The 20,216-nt window shown below is 36.2% G+C and overlaps 1 protein-coding gene across 11 annotated transcripts in view; it reads left to right on the plus strand.

Annotated features, from left to right (window-relative positions):
* The window catches only part of LOC126751110 (uncharacterized), a 146,030-nt gene that overhangs the window by 54,163 nt on the left and 71,651 nt on the right, over positions 1–20,216 (plus strand). For 6 of the 11 annotated variants that reach the window (XM_050461078.1, XM_050461079.1, XM_050461082.1 and 3 more), the window contains 2 exons: positions 519–568; positions 18,257–18,293. The gene's annotated coding sequence lies outside the window, so the exon portion shown is untranslated. Of the gene's footprint in view, positions 1–518; positions 569–9,598; positions 9,623–9,937; positions 9,962–18,256; positions 18,294–20,216 lie in introns of those variants that run through there. The other 5 variants (XM_050461085.1, XM_050461086.1, XM_050461081.1 and 2 more) reach the window with 3 other exon arrangements.

Raw genomic sequence — 20,216 nt, forward strand, 5'->3', positions numbered from 1 at the left:
TGTCTTGTATGTCAATCTCCATTAGTAATTCTTTTTCTATTTCATTTTGTTTATATTTCTTATTTTGTATACACGCTACTAAAACTACAACGTTGGCTGGTAGTAAAAATGTATTGTTGTATAGTAGTTGTTGTAATTAGTCAAAAAAGTTTCCAATGCATACATATTATACATATGCAAATATACATATATACTTTTGTTGTTGTTTTACTATGTAAACAGTGTGTTGCTTTGAAATACTTGTTTCTTGAATATTTTCAATTTAATGAGTTTCTTTTATTGTTTAAAAGAACTATAAATTGTTGTTGTTGGTAAGATAATGTGAGATGCTGGCATTTGGAAAACATTTCAAGTCTATTTTACTGTTAATTGGAGTTAGAACTGCACCTCCACCGAATTTTTTAGTCTTATTCTTTTAAAGGTTAGAAAAATAAATAAAAGTTTTACAGAAAAATGTTTTATAAACAAAATCTCAGTTTAAACACAATAACTAAATATAATTTGTTTTTTATTTTCAGATTTTCCACAATTTTCTACATCATCACAGTTAGATTTGAATTCAACAAAGGTACTTATATATTTATTATTAAAAATATTGAAATTTAAGTGACTATATTTAAAACAAATTTTTTCGCAAAAGAAAGAAATAAAGTGGTTTATTATTCTTCATTTGGGCATAAAATTGACTTTATTGACTTCAACGAGAACGCAGCTATGGTATTCTCACTTAAGAAAAAATTGAGGCGGCACGATCTTCGTGCCCACTTTATGTCATTTCCACAAGAGAAATCTATACATGTTCTCAGTCGCTAAGTTTTATCTCAATATTAAAGTTTTTCGAAAATATACAAACCACTAGCTCACAAACCGCTCAAGAAAACGGGTTAATCCGTTTTTTAAGAATTAAGTTAGTTAAACCATACAGTAATACATATATTCGTACATTTTATCTCGCCATGAAACAGTTTTTAACTCTTTTCTCTTACGAATTCTCTAGGCATTTAAAATTGCTACGTATCAAAATGAGTTTCCTGAAGTTCTAATTCGGAACTTTATTTTTGAAAAACTTTCAAGAATCCATATCAGATAAATTTGGGTTCTGCATTCAAGTTCAAATAGTATATAAACCAGTGATCTGTCAGCGGATTGGGGGAGACAGGCTTTAGTTAGAATTTCGTGCCTTTCTTCGTAAAAAACATAAATACTATGGCAATTAATTAAGAATTCTAATTAAGACTTATTTGCTCACCGAAGTGTTATCTCAATAAATCCATTAATTAATGCGATGTGTGGGAAGTGGCACCATCTTGTTGAAACCAAATGTCGACGATATCACGAGTCACCAAATAGTTGGTTATCATGGTGCGATAACGGTCTCCATTGACGGTTACGTTCTCACAAGCATCATTTTTGAAAAATATCGACCGATAATTCCATCGGCCTATAAACCACATCAAGCCTTTGTTTTTTCTGAATGAAATGGCAGTTCTTCAGGTGGCTTTTCGTCCATAATGCGGCAATTGCGGCTTGTTTACATACCCGTTGAGCGAGAAAAGGGACTCATCACTGAACAAAATTTGGTTCGAAAACGTCGGATCTTCTTGGAACTTTTCAAGAGTCCATAGAGCGGAGCGATGTAGGGAAAGTCGGTTCTTGCACAAGCTGTATTTTGTATGCTTTCAATTTAAGATCTCCACGTAAGATGTGCCAAGTCGTTCCATACGTCAGTCCAAGTTGCTGCGAACGGGGCCGAATCAACTCTCCATGGTCTTCGTGTGCACCCTTAGCTACGGCTGCTATATTCTTTTCACTGCGTGCTGGACGTGGTCTATTCGATCGAATATTATTCAATAATGGATGTTGGGTCTCAAGATGGGTAATGGCGTTGCAAATACAATAAAATACTTGTAGTACACTCAGTAGGCCGATTATGTTGACCATAAGTTGAGCGAATTTTCGTAATAAAGTTTAATGAATTGTGAACCTTGTTCAGGCGTAAGTCTTTCCATGATGAAATGGCAAACAATACTGAACAAAAATACGTATTGAAAAAAGTACCTGTACTTAGATCGCTCTAAACTTAGTAGCATCTCCTGTTACCATCTCTTAGGTAAGATATAATGGAATTTCCTGTTTTTCCCAATAACCCCTCAAATATTGCCAGCTAACTGTACGAAATTATATACAACGTGTATATAAATATCTACAATATATGTGAGCGATTCATATAGTAACGAGGTCAGACTGTAGTTTTTGTGAAGTGCATAAAGTTCATCGTGTTTGAATTATCTCCTTCTAACTTTCCGATTTTCTATAATTGCTATTTGGTGTATGGCGTCCATTGAGTTCTGTTATTTCAATGTTCTCTCTACTAGAAATTTACACAAAGATTAAACACTTAAACAACTAAAAATCATAACAATAAAGTGTTAACCCTACAAGATGCGCTTATCCCTTCGAGAATTAATGATTTCCATTCATTCTAAATTCGACATTGCACAATGAGACTTACGTTGGTTACTTTCTTCAAGGCATCGCAAGCAGATAAGCCGTCTGATGGGTAGTTCATTGATCTATAGTGCAGTGACCTTTTCTTTTCCTTCGTTATGTAAGCACGCACCTTTTTCATAATATTTTCCAGTAGGAAAACGCGCTTTAGGCATCTTTCGTTAAGTGTCTGCAGTCTTGGAACAGATTTAAGAAAATCGAATTACAAAATAATTAACATTTCAAGTGTTAGGAGGCACACCGTTGGCTAAAAAATTTTCTTACATCACATTGTGTTTCCTTTTTAATTAGCCTATAATAAATGATGCAGCTAGGAACCATGCAGATTCAAAGCATATTCCGACAAAAGCATAATAACCACCTATGTCGATTTATTACTTAACGCGCTTCTTTCAACATTTTAATTGTTAGCTTATACAATGTCCATACATACTTAGGTATGTACATATATACTCTATGTTTATCTCACTCTTCATCATTTATTATCGAAATTGAAAATATGTTTGGTTAGTTGTGCCCATGTGTGGGTTATCTTTCTTTGAAAAAGTGATTAGAATACATTTCCGTTGTAACTTTAAAGCTAAATTGGGTTGAACAACATTATTTTATTTTAGAGTATTGATCGTGTGCTTGTTGGTTGAAAGAGCTTGGGGAAGCGGTTTATATTTTGTTCAGTAGAATCGTTGCCATAATTCTACTTTATTCCACTTTATAAGTATTGTATATGATCCATATATATGTATATATGTAGTCGGAATTTATATTATTTAATATATTCTCACTTAAGAAAAATTTGAGGTGACACGATCTTGGTGCCCACTTTATGTCATTTCCACAAGAGAAAGCTATCCATGTTCTCAGTCTCTAAGTTTTACCTCAATATTAAAGTGTTGAGAAAATATACAAACCACTAGCTCATAAATCGCTCTAGAAAATGGCGGGTTAAACCAAAGTTCTATACAAACCTTTTTCCGTACTTTTGAACTTCCAAAAAGAGAACAAATAACAATCAGCATTTAATTATTATTTGTTGTGACAGTTGTCTGCAATGACGATTGTGATCACCATAGCTAGATTCCTAGCTCCAACGTATTTTTCTTATTTCGAGATGATTTATTAAAATTTCACTTTTTATTGGACATTTTATCCTGAAAACCGATACGATGTTGAGTCCTACACTGTAAGCTCCATATAAACATTCCCACTGATTTTGAAATACAGAGAAATAGACAGATATTTGGATTCATTTCCTCAAAAATCTCATTTGAAAATATATATGTAACACGGCTTATAACGTTGGTCCGTTGTGGTACCTAGAACTTCTATAAAATGTTCAGTAGGAACTTCTGCGATTGTGGCAAGATGAACTTTGCTAAGGGCAAGTACTACAGTAGATCTCCTACGTTCTCTGCATGGCTAGAAAGATCTCACAGGCGCTCTAAACACACGCAATATTGTATTTCATTAACAACAAGGTGTCTGGATTCACCTAGGAATACCATCTGAACTTAGTATTTTTTTTAATTTTTTTGTTGTATGTCTTACCAGTTATGTATGGGTAAAATATTCGTCAATATATGTACATAGTTTGACTGAAATAACTACAAGGTGCGTTCCAAAGTAAATAGGACTTTTTGAATCTAGCGCCCCCTGGTGGCGCCATCTATATGTCGACTGGTGCGTTAGAATCTGCTATCTTTATCAATTGTCCAGTGAGAATTTCATGACATTTCATCGATTGGAAGTGAAGTTATTGCGTTTTAAGTGTCAGTATGTTTGTGTTATCGGTGCGAAAATGAGCTTCGAACAAAGAGCCAACATTAAATTTTGTTTTGAAATTGGTAAAACTTTTACCGAAACGTTTCAAATGATGAAACAAGTTTATGGCGATGATTGCCTATCCCGTAGCAGAGTGCACGAGTGGTTTCAACGTTTTCAAAGTGGTCGTGAAGACATAAATGACGATCAACATGTGGGCCAATCAAAATCCGTGATCACTGGAAATTCCATCGAATGCGTGAATTCATCAAAAATCAGGCGAAATCATCATTCATGGAAATGGAATTGAAAGGTGTGTGCACGGCTTGTTCCGCATAAATTGACTGCCGACCACCAATTTCTCAGAATCCAACAATCCATCGACGTTTGTGACCGATTATTTGACCAAAAATCACATTTTAACCATAAACCACTTCCCGTGTTCACCTGATATGGCCCCGTGCGGCTTCGTACTTTTCGAAAAAATGCATTTGCTCATGAAAGGAAAGGATGCATGTAGAATTGAATAGTGTGGCCATACCGGTCAAAGGCTAAAACACTGTTCGACATACTTTTGGACCATGCAAAAAGCTTTTTTGAAGCAGAAGGAGGTTATTTTGAATGAATAATTTGATTTTGCCGAAAAAACCATTTGTTCTGTTTTTTTTTAAGTCCTGTTTACTTTGGAACGCATCTTGCATAGGCATGAGCGAGAGAGGAAAGTTGTTGAATAAAAGTAATAATGTAGATCCTAATATACAAAACGAGACATTACTATTTCTCAAGTTAAAGCCAGAGCTCAAAATCTCGTATTACTATTCTTTTCAAAACTCCACAAAACCAGCGGTTCATGTACTATATATATTCACAGGGTGACCCGTCTAGTCGATTAAATAACAGCTGGAAAGCTGGATAAATAAGACAGTGGCAATCACAATGTCGGGACGGACATATGGAAATGCTTTAACCCTATTAATAACATATCGGCGTATTTATCGATGTAGCTTTTCGGAACTGGCGTTGATAATTAAATAGGGAGCACGCATAAAACAGGAAATACGAGGTGTGTTCAAAAAGTATCGCGAATTTTGAATTTTCGCAGGTTACGTATATTCGAATTTTTTGTGGCGTTATGTTGGCACTCATGTCTCTCACTTATTGCTAATGAGATGTTAAATTCTGTCCGCGACGACCCAAATTTGCTCCAGAGGATCATAACTGGTGACGAATCGTGGGCTTATGGTTATGACGTGGAAACCAAAGCTCAATCATCTCAATGGAAGCTGCCGCACGAACCAAAACCGAAAAAAGCGCGCCAAGTTCGGTCGAATATGAAAGTTTTGCTGACAGTTTTCTTCGATTGCAGGGGCGTGGTGCATCATGAGTTCTTGCCACAGGGAAGAACGGTCAATAAGGAATATTACCTGCAAGTTATGCGCAATTTGCGCGAAGCAATCCGCCAGAAACGCCCGGATGTGTGGAAGAACAAAAATTGGCTTTTGCACCACGATAACGCCCCTGCTCACACATCGTTGCTTGTGCGCGACTTTTTGGCCAAAACAACACACTAATGATGCCGCAGCCACCGTATTCCCCAGATCTGGCCCCCTGTGACTTTTTCTTGTTCCCTAAACTGAAGAGGCCCATGAAAGGACGACGTTACGCTTCTCTTGACGAGATAAAGACGGCATCGAAGGAGGAGCTGAAGAAGATAAAAAAAAAATGATTTTTTGAAGTGCTTCGAAGATTGGAAAAACCGTTGGCACAAGTGTATAATATCTCATGGGGATTACTTTGAAGGGGACAAAATAGATATTCATGAATAAATAAATAATTTTTGAAAAAAACACAAAATTCGCGAAACTTTTTGAACACACCTCGTATGTACATATAAGGTACAAATGAAGGAGGTGTGTACTGCAAGAATTATGATGGGGTCGGTGTGAGCGGTAGTGAAGAGTTTTTCTGCTACCATGTGCATATAAATACATTTATACCAAGTCTACAGTAACAATAACAACAGCAAATGGACCAATTAAATGGGCGCTTGGAAGCTTCTTTCTAATCGATTTCCGTGGTTCGCTGTGTAAGAAAGGAAGTTGGTTTGGAAGAGAACTGCTTATGAGGTAATAACGAAGGTGGCTAAGTCAGCAGGGCAGACAGACAGACAGGATTAGGTGCTTGAAGTGGTGCCAAGTAAGTGCTTATTTAAGTCTGATTGCGCTATTAGAGCTAACAAGAAATATGCATGTGCGTGTACGGAAATAATTTGTGAGAGTCAAAGAACGGATGCAGTTGGAGTTGTTCATGAGTGTGAGCTGTTCGAAAATGCACCTATCAATGTGTGCATGTATAGGTGCCTCTAATTACCGCAATAATAAAAGCCACGGTGTAACAACAAGCAACAATGAAACAGATAACCGCTGCCGGCGTATAATAAATAAACTGTATGTAGTGCAATTGAGCTATACACATTGAATTTCTATTAGAGAATTCTTTCACACACACATACATGCATTCACTTGGTTGCCGTTGGGCTAATAAATACCTGATAAAAAAAGGTTTGTGCAAGTCGAGGGTTAAATGGCAGGCAAGAGACGCAAACATATAAGAGGAGAGAATTGAAACATTGAAAAAAAAATAAAACTGAAAATAAAAATCATAAATGAACAACATCTACGTACTAAATGTCAAAGTTTGTAAGAAATTAATTACAAAACAAAATTTTCTACAAAACCGCTTCCAAATTCTCGACAATGAAATACATTGTTTGCGTTAGAAATTAAAGAAAACTAGTCTTTCGCGTGTATTTGAAATAATCTGTGGATCACAGTAAAAATAAATTAAGCCGCTTTGGTGCTATGTTTCCCTTAACAATGAGATTCGCCCTGTTGGATGCAGCATCTGATTTGGTCCTACTCGGCTTGATTGCTATGTTTTTGGCGACTTTGTTTCAGCTCGTGAAATTGGTGGTCGAACAGGTAAGAAAAATGTCTATTCATCGGTTAAATTAAATAGAACTTACAATGTTCATTTCGATTTCTCACGGAATGCTGGTGTAGTTATAGTTCTGTACTATATTTTCGCGGTGGGCCCAATCGCTTCCTCGTCTCGTCGTACTCCTTCTTGGTTTATGAACAGACGATGCCATGATTTAAACGAAGTCAAAATTTGTTATTGAATGTATTGTATAGTTCGATTACATCTCAGCTCTGAACATTCTTAAAGGGTTTGGTTGGAAAACTTTTGAGGCGTTGTACATTTGGAAAAATTTCGATTAATATTCTGACTTTAAGTATCCAATTTTGCCCAATGCCGCTACCGAGTCGCTTGTGTCTATTAGGACTTCTACTTCTGAAGTTACTAGAATCATAAGAGACCTAAATCTGAAAAAGGCAACAGGACACGATAATATTACTCCAAAAATGCGAATTGAGTTACCAAATATTGGTATAACTGTGCTCTCCATGCTCTTTAATGCAATTCTAGGTTTCGGACACTTTCCAACTTTGTGGAAAAAGTCGCAATCATCATGATAGATAAACCTGGGAAAGACTTAAGGTAGTAGTCTGGTAACTTGAGTTCAAAAAATCGAAATTTTTTTGCTTAGTTTGAAAGTGCAATATCTTGAGAATTTACTGTGAAAATTTCAGACAGAAATTCGAAATATTGCGGGAGTTATAACGAGTTTCCTAGAGCGCTTTGGAGTTCTCTCTCTCGGATTGTTGAACTTAAAACGTGTCTTTCTCAAAACATTGTTTTTCTGGTCGGCCCGGGTCCAAACTTTTTTTCTACTGAACCGAATAAAAGGACTTTTTTTCAAAGTCCGCCATTTTGTTATTTACCCTTGAAATTTAACTTCAGTAGTTCCGACCAGAATGGCATGTCTATAGATTAAGAATAATCAAGAATATTTGATTTCAGATAACATCAAGAGCCAAAATCACCCGGGCCACCCACATGCATTTTTTTTTTGAGGTTCCAACTTCGAGTGACAATAATAATAGTAATAAAGTATTAAATTTTTTCAAATAATTTTTTTTTTATAATTTCAATCTGTAAATAAAAACACTCTAAATATTCAAGATAATTAATTTTTATTTTCCTATAAAAAATCACCCCCAAAAGAAGTCACTACTACCTTAACACAACCGTCAACCTACAGACCAATAAGTCTCTTACTCAGTATTTCTAAAATATTTGTAAAAGTGTTACTACCAAAGATGACGCCTTTCCTCCACGAAAATAATTTAATCTCTAGTCCCACCGGGTTCTTTTTCCTAGGCTCCACGTGTCGTACAGTTATAAATAGCGAGCATAGCCTTGGTGCTTTTCTGCAATATTAATTTTGGTGGTGTTATGGGCGGGTTGATATAATATATCATAGGAACTGCATTTTTCCTTAGAGTATCAAGCTCGAAACACAACTCTATTGTGGTTTGGAACAGTGTAATAAAATACCAGGAACGGTGTAAATACCAGGAACGGTGTAACATTAAACCCTTGACCTCGTTAGAAGTTATTGGCATTGCTTGAACTCTATTTTAAATTTAATAAATTCTCTCCAATTTCATGACATTTTCACAATGTTTTGATGATGAGATTTTTGGTTTCTCTTAACACTGCTTAAATTTGAAAGCATTTTGTAGAAACATCTAATACCTATTCACAGAGTTTCATTAGTACGCATGCAAACGGGCTTACGGCGCAGAATAGTCGAAATGTCAAATTGTCATAATTTAGGTCAAAGATTTCGGCTTACTCGAAAACAACTGTTGTTTCTTCATTGAAAGTGTTTATTTAAGCTTTTCTTTATTGGCACAGTTGTTCAAATATTGGCTTGCTTTATGGTAGTCTTTGGGCTTGACAGCAGGGTGAGAACGAGAACGTTTTCATTTTCGTTGATGTTTTCTATTTTTCGAAGTAATTTGAGAAAGTTTTACTTGTAAGTACTATTTCGGTTAAGCTCTCTATGCTACCAATGCGAAGTGAGAATCCTATGAATCAGCTGTGGTGTTTCTTTATTAGTTTCTGTAATAATCTATAACTGAAATTCGATCACAATTTTGGTTTACTTTAAAATTTTTTTTTCTGAAAGTTATTAACCATAATTATTTTCAAGTTTTTGTTGCTACAAAGTATAATAGTTCCGTGTTTTTCTTGCAAGTAGCAAGAATATGAAATGTGCGGTTATAGCCGTTTTACCCTGAAATCTTACTTGCTATTAATTCAAACATGTATTTAAACTTTATGCTAATTATGTTTCTAAAATCAATATTCTCTTCCTTTCAGTGGCCCTTTTTATGTCCAAATTTGATATGCCCGTTTATTTCCTGTTTCATGAAGATAGATTAAGGTATTTGTTGTTTTACTTAACGCGAACTAAAATATTAATAAAACTAAGTCGTTTAAGTTATTGCAATTATCTGAAGATACCAAATTTAATTGTATTAGATTGGTATTGGATGTTTAAATTTTTTGTGTTTTCTAACTCCTGAAGGAATGTTTACTTTTTCATTCTTGCAAGTACATTATATTTGTAATTACAGATTTAGCTATTGTGTTGAATATATGTATTCATAACGTCAAAACTCATGCAAAATAACTAAAATCAATATTTCTTCCTTTCAGTGGCCCTTTTTATGTCCAAATTTGATATGCCCGTTTATTTCCTGTTTCATGAAGATAGATTAAGGTATTTGTTGTTTTACTAGTCGGCATTGCAGCCTTGATAATTATTGCAGTTATTTGAAGTTGTCAATGTCAGTAAAGTTGTAGTAGTGAAAACTAATCTTTAGCCTTTGTTTACATTTCCCTTTCGACACATTATATTTGTAATACAGATTTGCTATTGTGTTGAATATATGTACATATGTATTTATTTGGATTTATAATAACTGTATTAATTCTCTTAATTGTGTGTTATTTCGCTAATTGTCTGGTATGTTGCCACTGTACAACAAGTATTCGAATATTTTGCAAATTGTTGTATGTAGTTATAGATATTTTGTATTTAGCTGTGTTTGGTTTTGTTTTTTGAACTTATATTGAATTTTGTTCTAAATTGAAATCATTACGTAGATATTCCAAAGTCAAAATTGTTAATGAATTGCGTTTCTTCATGAAAACTGCGTGCCAGTAGTGTGTCTTGGGTGCATTGTAAATGTTAGGAGGACGCTCTAAGTCTAATGAAACCCTTGCAGGGATTGCAAAGTTTTCTGAAGCCCTGACAGCTGTCATATTACACACACAAGTATGCATTGTGCAGGTGGAGAAAGAACTCATTCAGCAGTTTGATGGTCCAAATCCAAGAGCTGAGGGTACACCAAGTGAACCCTCACAAGAATAAGATTGCCTCTGCCGAGCTTCTGCTAAATTTAGAGAAGTGGGGCAACGACGTGGTTTCAGTCCCAGTTGCCGGACCACTGCAGTATATTTCTAGCTGAGGTCTTTGATATTGCGAAATCCACGGAGCTGGCCTTTAATATACCTGAAGGCAATTCCATAGTCAACATCTAGCAACATTGCATTTTGGCCAAAAGTGTCTGGGGAAGCAGGGCGGCAGTGCAAGGTTTTGCCAGAAGCAACTTCACTGTTACTGGGGCATCGAGGGCAATAAAATAGTGGACGAGATTGCTAAGAATGGTGTACGGCTAACATCCGAAAACGAGATCAATATTGGGAAATCCATGCATTATCTATACGACGATCTCGACAGAAGCATGGTAAAGAAAATCAAAACCCGATGGAATGATCTACTTGGGCGCAAAACTGCAAAAATCATATGCAAAACGGTAGTTCAGAAGTATACAACATTCCTATTGGCACTCGATCGTTGAGACTGTAGGAATATGTTGGGAATACCAACGGGTTATTGTCTGGTGGCGACACATGCCCGCAGTTATCCTAAATCACGACTACTCCTCGTGGACTTAGCAACTGAACTCCATCTGGTATTGCAAAGGACCAAACTGGTCTATGAGTGGCTTATTGGCCTACCAGATTAACCTAACCGAATCTAATGGCTGCGTTCTTAACTCTTTCAAATTTATGTCATTCCTTGCTCCAGCAATTTTTCGATTTCAGATTTTTAAAATCTACAAGCCACCGAAATTCAAGTAAACTCAGTCTTATATTCAGAAAAGATTGGCAACATTTTCAATGACTCTACATAGAAAGATAGAAGAGAGAATCATATGGTCATGAAATTTTTACCTTGGGCATGCGTCAACGAAGCAGAGAAACCCTTCTACATTTACAAATGTAAATCGTGTCAATGTGTGACTAAATCGTTATATTACAACAAAAAAATAATTTTTAACAGAATTACCCACATGGCCAACCACTTTTACTTCTAGTTGTGCTCAGCAAAATAATAAAATATTGTGAAAATTTTCAGCCATTAAAACAATAATAAAGAATTACAACTATAAAAGAAACATTCAAAAACAATATAGAGTGTGTGGAACTACTTGTAAACATGGCATACAAGTGTCTGCTAACCTGTTTAGGGCAATTAACAGAATCGCTTTTTCCCACTGCCACGACGGACGCCACCAACAAAGGAAGCCGGTGTGAAGCGAAGAGAGCAAAACGCTTACATGTACCCACTATTTGGCTGCGAAAACAAAAAAGAGAAATACAAAACTTATTGAATAAAGACAGTTAAAAAGACCATATAGACAACAGCAAAGGGGCAGTAGACGGAAGGAATGCTAAGCAACAAAAAATGTGTATAGAATAAAAGGAAAAAGTTTCGTAAAAATATTTTGTGCTAAAAAAGCAACAGCCAGAAATTTATTTAATACAGACGGGTATGTGCGCTTCATGCGCGTCTCTACTTTAATTTCTTCGAGATGCTGCGCTGGATAAAAGATAAGCTCATCACATGTGAAGGTGCCTACAGTCGGGTGTGCAAAAATACGAACCTGTTGCTAATAAGAAAATTTAAAAGCAGTTAAAAGCAGCTTGGAAATTAACAAACAAGTGGTGTGTGTCGATCCTCTTTTCACTGGTGTTTTCCTAGATTTAGCGCATGGTGAAAATCTGGTCAGTTATTAATTTTTCAAGCTTAAAGTCACACTGACAAGGTCCAATAAATTTGGTGACGATGGGCCTTAAACTTCCACACAATACGCTCGATAGAACCTTATACGCGATGTTGAGGAGACTTACTCCACGATAGTTGGCGCAGTTTGTGGGCTCTCCATTTTTGTGGATTGGATAGAGCGCACTTAAATTCCAATCGCCGGGCATGCTTTCGTCAAAACTTATTGGAAAGCTAATTAAAAATATCATCATAAGAAGAATATTTTAGCATGACACATTGCAAAGAATGAACCAAGTGTGCGCACACGATAACTTTCAAACCATGTTTTGTATATACCAAAACACTCTTTCTTTATTGCTGTAGTAACCGCTTATGCGTCGTTTTTTCTTTTCGCAAGGTGGCGCTAATTGGAGATTCCAAGCGAAGCCAGGTCCTTCTCCATCTGATCGCTCCAACGAAGTGGAGGTCTTCCTCTTCCTCTACTTCCCCCGGCAAGTACTGCGTCGAATATTATACTTTCCGAGCTGGAATGTTTTCGTTCATTCGGACGACATGACCCAACCAGCGTAGCTGCTGTCTTTTAATTCGCTGAACTATGTCAATGTTGTCGTATATCTGATACAGCTCATCGTTCCATCGAATTCGATATTCGCCGTGGCCAACGTGCAAAGGACCATAAATCTTCCGCAAAACCTTTCTCTCGAAAACTCGTAACGTCGACTCATCTGATGTTGTCATCGTCCATGCAGGAATAATGAGTGACTTATAGAGTTTTGTTTTTGTTAGTCGAGAGAGGACTTTACTTCTCAATTGTCTACTTTGTCCGAAGTAGCACTTGTTGGCAAGAGATATTCTGTGTTGATGCTAGTTCCAAGATAGACGAAATTATCTACGACTTCGAAGTTATGACTGTCAACAGTGAAGTGAGTTGATGACAGGCGATATTTCGTCTTGCCCGCGTTCACCACCAGAACCATTAGCTTCGCTGCCTTATCCATTCGGGAGAAAGCAGAACTAACGGCGCGGTGGTTAAGGCCAAATGATATCAATATCTTCAGCATACGCCAGCAGCTGTACACTCTTATAGAAGATGGTAATCCTGAATTCGTTTGCCATGGTCGTCATCAAAAGAAGAGTATCTTATCCAAGCCTGTCGATTAGTTTTCATTGGTGGTGTTTTTTACGTGGACGGTCCCAAACCCGGCGCACAACTCTGTGGAGGGGATGTTTCGCCTTCTCACTTTAGCTTGCATTCAAACGGATGTTCTTTAGTACCCAGAGGATACTTGGTCTAGGATCGGAAGTCGTGAGCTGCTTGAGCCATATGTAAAAGATTCGTTCCCGGCCACTCCCAAGTGAATGGCGATTAGAGAACCTTCCTCACTTGCGTGAACTTCTACACATGAATCCATCCTCCAAAACACTATACCATCACTATAATAAGTGCGAATGTGCGAGTAAAGTTTAAGAAAAGTTGCGACTTGTATTTCAAATATGCTAACTTTGTGTAGCACAGTTTAAATTTTTATTATGAATGTTCTGTTTTTACGATCACAACTGTATATAGTATATACATATTTACGAGTCTCAGCGCTTCCAATGTAGCCATTGAGCGCCATTACCAGCCGAAGGGGCACGACGCTGAATGCGACATTCAAGTGTCTGTCCATTGTCGGAGCCTTGACTGCGACAATTGCCCTTATTCTTTACGCTTGCGCACTTCATGCACTCTACCTTCTGCGCCTCATCACCTCTGCGCCGCTGCTATGCTTTATATTTGTGTGTATATGTGTAATAGATTATTATTTCTTTATCCCATTTTTCATGCCTCACCTCACATTCCGACGTTGTCGCCGCGTTCTAGACACTATCTCAGCGCATTTACCGTGTCTAACCTCTTTGCGGCCGCATTGTTGCTGGTCTGTGGTTTACTTTTCAATTGTGGTGCTTTTGTGCTTTTGTTTGTGGCTGCACTGCTTGCGCCCTTTCTTTGAGATCGTTATCGTGTGTATGTTTGTAACATAATTATCAGCGTGTCTTCTATGTGGAGGCATACTTTCTAGCATTGCTTTCTGGAACGAACTTTTTTTATTTTCTTTTAATTTTTCACATTTTTATTCGTTGACTTGTCTATATTTGTTTTCTTTAACGCTTTATTTATTCTAAAAATATTGAATACAAAGCGTTTCAGTTGCACAAATGTTTACAAAGCGTACACACATGCATACACATCTCACTATGCGCCCGAAAAATGCTTCGCTTGCCTCGCTTTGGGCAAAACTTCACTACTTATTAACTGATTTGCTTTTCTCATAGCTTCCAGCTTAATTTTCTTTCATTCTGCTGATTGATTTTGATGTCTTTTCTCCAAATTGTTTTGATTTCGGGTATGTGTGTGCGTGTGAGCAGCTGGGAAATAAAAATAGAAATCAATTTTGTTTTCATTTTCCATCACAAATAAATAATTATCCACTAGAAAAATTAAGCTTTGTGGGTCCACTGCCACAACACGTTTCGCTTTTACCCGCTGCGCACATAAACATCCATACACACACGCGCTTGCCTTCATTTCGCCCAATTTGTGTTAAACAATTTGTACAGGAAGTATTTTCGCCTTAGCATGGGTCTCGTTTGCTTGATTGCTATCATTTCAGACTCATTGATATCCAACAGTTAATGTTATTATTTGTTATTTTTTCTTGTTTTTGTATCCAATGAGCAGAAAGTGAAAAACTCTCACTTTGATTTGTAAAATTTCTTTTGCCGTTTCATTTAATCGTAGCTAGTTGAGCATTACAACAAAAATAGACCACCAGCTGATTTACGCGGAAGTTGATTTGTAGAATATATAAATGTCTCTAATTTATTATATATAAAAAGGTAAGTTCAGTCGCTGAAATTCACATACATACGTATGTATGTATGAAGCGATTGGCTAATGAATTTGAATATTTGCAGTAAAGGCTTTAAGAGCTTCACCTTAATCGCGAAAAAAATTGTCTTTAATCTTTTGTGAACTTTAACCGATAGTCATTCTACCGGTTAACTTTTCCAAAATTACTCTCTTTCTTTTAACGGGTGATCCAAGTAGAGGTACTTTTATCAATAGCCTTTTTTTGACAGATCACGCGTAAGTCGTGTCAAGACGTCATGTCATTTTTGTTCAATATTGTTTGACATTTCAACATGGAAACATTTATGTCTAAACAACGTTTCCAATTCGCCCAACTTTTTTAAGAAAATTCACTTTCTGTGAAGAATGTGTTTCGCGCGCTTCGCTCAACTTATCGTCAACATAATCGGCCTATTGAGCGTACTAATCGCAACACCATCACTCATCTTGAGACCCAGCATTCATTATTGGATGATATTCGACGAATAAGCCAGATCCAGCACGCAGTGAAGAAAATATAGCAGTCGTAGGTGAGAGTATACACGAAGACCGTGAAGAGTCGATTTGGCGCCGTTCGCAGCAAATCGGACTGACATATGGCACGACTTGACGCATTTTACGTCGAGATCTTAAATTGAAAGCGTACAAAATACAGCTTATGTAAGAACTAAAGCTGTTTGATCTTCCCAAGCGACGTTACATCGCTCTATGGGCTTTGAAACGTTCCAGGAAGACCCGACGTTTTCGAGCAAAATTTTAATCAGCGATTAGGCCCATTTCTGGCTCAATAGGTATGTACACAAGCAAAATTTGCCGCATTTGAGAGGTAGCTGCCACTACAACTACAAAAAAAAAAATGATTTGGGTGTAATCATCGGTCGATATTTCTTCAAAAACGATGCCAGTGAAAACGTAACCGTCAATGGCGACCGTTGTCGCGCCATAATAACCGACTATTTCATGCCTGAAATTGAGTTCGTGATCTCGGCGACATTTGGTTTCAAGAAGACGGCGCCACTTCCCACACATCCCATCAATCAATGGATTTATTGAGAAAACACTTCGGTGAGCAGATAATTTCACGTTTTGGGCCGTTCGATTGATCCACCAAGATTGTGTGATATCACACCGTTAGACTTTTTCTTGTGGGGATATGTAAAGTCTAAAGTCTATACGGACAATCCCGTTTCGATTCAGGCCTTGAAGCAAAATATCACGTGTGTCATTCGGCACTCAAAATACCGTAAGAAATTAACGAAAATTAGACGCAGCAGATGGACCATCTGAGACGTAACCGAGGGCAACATTTGAAGGTCATAATTTTCAAAAAATAAATGATGAAGAATGTTCTTTCGAATGATAATAAACCTTCCCCATTAACTTTGAAGTTTCTGTGTTTTTTCTCTAAAAAAGTAGGGACCCTATTGCCTATTTGAGACCATAACCGCGCCAGCTTGGCCAGTCAGTAGCGGAGAAGTCAAGGCGGGTGAAGGAAAATTTTCCAGTTTTCCTCGGTGTTGTTTAAAGGTTTCATCCCGTTTAATAAGGTTATAATATAGCAGACACTTCTGATTCCACCAAATATAGGCATTACGAATATTCGACCGTTGGATTGGCTGGTTGGCCAGGTTTCAAACACACATTCTTGCACACAGAATATATCAGAATATATTTTTTATCCATTGCAAAAGCTATTTTTTGTGGCGTTCAAGCAGCATTTCTGACATGCAAAATCATATTTCAGCGACTGTATTTTTTTTATATGTTTTTTATTGACATTTTAATAATATAAAAAAAATTGCAAGAAAAAAAACAAGATTCGTCGAGATACGGGCCGGTAGAGTGGGGGCTTCCAAAAAACGGTGCGTCCTGGTTGACGTGATTTCAACCTTTGTAGAGCTTTAAAACACAAAAAACAAGAATATTCTTCATTAGTAAGGGATGTCGTTATCGGGTTGACCATTTAAAAAAAAAAAATAACAAAATGGCGTCGACTTGAAAAAAATTTTTTTTTACCCAATTTTTTTCGACATTTTCGAATTTTTTAAAAATACTTCAAATCAAAGTTTTTGGAAATCCAAGGCAGATACGATAGAGCATTGTATAAAGAAGATATATACCAAATTTCAAAGGAATCGGTTAAGTAGAACTTGAGATATCATGTCAACCACCTCAAAAAAAGTAGTTTCGAGAAAAACGCGTTTAAAGTTTAGGAGACAATTCTAGTGAACACGGACGCCACGTCACAAAATCGGCTATATCTCCGAAAATAAGTCGAATTTTGAAAAATCCTTCCAAGGTCATATTTTTGAAAGTCTAAACTTTCAAAATATGCAAAAAAAAATCGATTTTTTCAAAATCCTAGACCAGAATACCCCCATAATAGCTTTTGAATGCCAATTGTTTTTAAACACTTTGAAAGGGATTTTATGTGACTCCCAAAAATTCTGCGAGCTCTTCATGTGTTTCACAATAATTTTCACCAAGTAATACATCCATTACTTCATCTTCAAACGTTTTTGGTCGCCCAGGACGTTCTTCGTCCTCCAAATATCGAATTTAAACATTTTTTTAGCTTCTGTTGAACTGCGCAGTTCTTTGTTCTCAAAAGGGAGAACAATAGCTTTGTCGTCACTTTTTAATGTCACTTGATTCCTGCCTCTTCCCGGCTTGTTATCTGCGTTCCCAGTTTCTCCATAATGGTCAGAATACCTTTTTACAAATACCATATACAACTCGTAATTAAATACTTTGCATATTTTCTAATAGTCTAAGAAGAGCTAAATCGATTAGCATTTTATTTCAGGATAATCTGACTATCTAACGGGTATTTGTGACTTAATAACATTACTACTGTAAGTGCAATCCCTTTAAAAACAAAAAACTACGGAATCAGATAGAATATTATCTAATTTATATAAACATCATTCATTGCCTATAAACCGTTAATTTTCTATTAATGCTTTTCGTAATAAAATTTAAATTAATTTCTTCATATTTTGCCATAAAGCCTAACCGCTAACCATTTAATTTTTATGTCTTTACAGGTCAGCAATAAAAGCGTAATGAATCCGCGATAAACTCGTAAGTTTTGTATTTTATTTAAAATTTATTACTATGTTTAATATATTTAAATATAATCAGCACACTTGCTTCATTTCACAAATATTAAATTTTTATCATCCAAGCAGATAAAAACAGAGAATTTTTAGATAATGGCTGGTTTATTGAGCAATGTTGCCATATTAAGTAATTTTGAGTGAATGTAAATAGTATCAAATTAGATGCCATAAATATTCATTTCCATTACACTATGCATCAAACTGGTAGTGCTTGTTTCATTGATAGAGTTAGCAAGAAGATCCACAAACTTAGGCTTTCTTCTTTACTTTTTAGTCGAATAATTCAAATTCTTTCAAAAATCGATTCCACATGAATGGCTAATGGCTCGATTTTTTAAAATCCCACCAAAATTTAACTCTTGGTGGGGATCAGAGCTGACAGTTTTCACAAAATCAATATAAATTGTTTGGAAGAAAATTTAAACTATTTTCAATGTGATGGACAATACCCATTAAAACACGGCTCATTTGTTATACCAGAAAAATTGTTGAAACTGCGTTATAAAACCAAGAAATATCGCTGAACCTATCACAAATCTGTTGGCGCGACTAGTTTTGATTGCTGCGAATTTGCGGAAATATCTGACTGAAGGTGCGTCATTCAAGATGTTTAAACTCTAGCTTCGGAAAAAGCCGAAGTTCAGAAGAATATATCTTCCTTCAAGAAAAATTTCACAATTGCCGTACATTAAAATGTTTAGTCTCACAACTAGAGATAGGGATCTGAAATTTCCCATACAGCTGCCATACAGCTGCCATTCAAACTGACCGATCAAAATCAAGCTAAACAAGAAAAAACGTTAACCCTAAATACCCTTCACAGGTGCATTTCTGTTAGTAACTATGTGTTCAGTTTGTATGGAAGCTATATGCTATAGTAATCCGATCTGAACAATTTTTTCGGAAATTATATTACCTTAAGCAGTAATCCATGTCAAATTTCGTGAAAATACCCGTCAAATGTGAAAGTTTTCCATACAAGAACTTGATTCCGATCGTTTAGTTGGTATGACAGCTATATGTTATAGTGGTCCGATTTCGGCAGATCCGACAAATGAGCAACTTCTTGAAGAGAAAATGACGTTTGCAAAATTTCAAAACGATATCTTAAAAACTGAGAGACTAGTTCGTATGTATACAGACAGACGGACATGGCTAAATCGACTCAGCTCGACATATTGATCATTTATATATGTATATACTTTATATTGTCCACGACGGTTCCTTCTGGGTGTTACAAACTTCGTGACAAAGTTCATACACCCTGTTTAGGGTATAAAAATTGTTCCTTAATAAATCTCGCCTTAATTCGCCTTGAGCGTTGATTATTTCCACTGAAATCGCCAAAGTACTATTATTTGAGAATTATAAAGTAAGTTCGGTTACTTTTTCGGCAATTAAGAATTGATTAATGTAATTAAGAAGAGAAATGCGGAAATACTTCTGCAGCCTGAGTAAAACTGTTACTGTCTCCACGTCTTCTTCGTTGTATTAATTTAGCTATAAACATAATTATGTCGCATAAGAAATATAAATATACGTCCAATTAAGCAAATAAATGTGTAAAATGTTGTAAGTAGCGTAAATATTTGGAAATGTTTGCGGCAAAAAAACGACAAAGTGTGCACTCAAAATTACCTAATGGCAAATTTGATTATAATTTTCGCAGCTTAAGATAATCGAAAACTTTACGAGTAAATAACTGGATCTAAATATGTATATATTATATAAAATTGTAGTAAAAGCGCACTTCAGTTGTAGTTATGTACATGTGTATGGGTGTGTGTTTGTTAGTGCATACCACAAATTTTTATTGCAGGATTATGTCGCTTGGCTGCATGCAAAAACGTTATTAATTGCGGAAAAGTTCAGTGACTGCCAATTG

The sequence above is a fragment of the Bactrocera neohumeralis genome, chromosome 2 (assembly GCF_024586455.1).
Source record: "Bactrocera neohumeralis isolate Rockhampton chromosome 2, APGP_CSIRO_Bneo_wtdbg2-racon-allhic-juicebox.fasta_v2, whole genome shotgun sequence".
NCBI classification, from domain to species: domain Eukaryota; kingdom Metazoa; phylum Arthropoda; class Insecta; order Diptera; family Tephritidae; genus Bactrocera; species Bactrocera neohumeralis.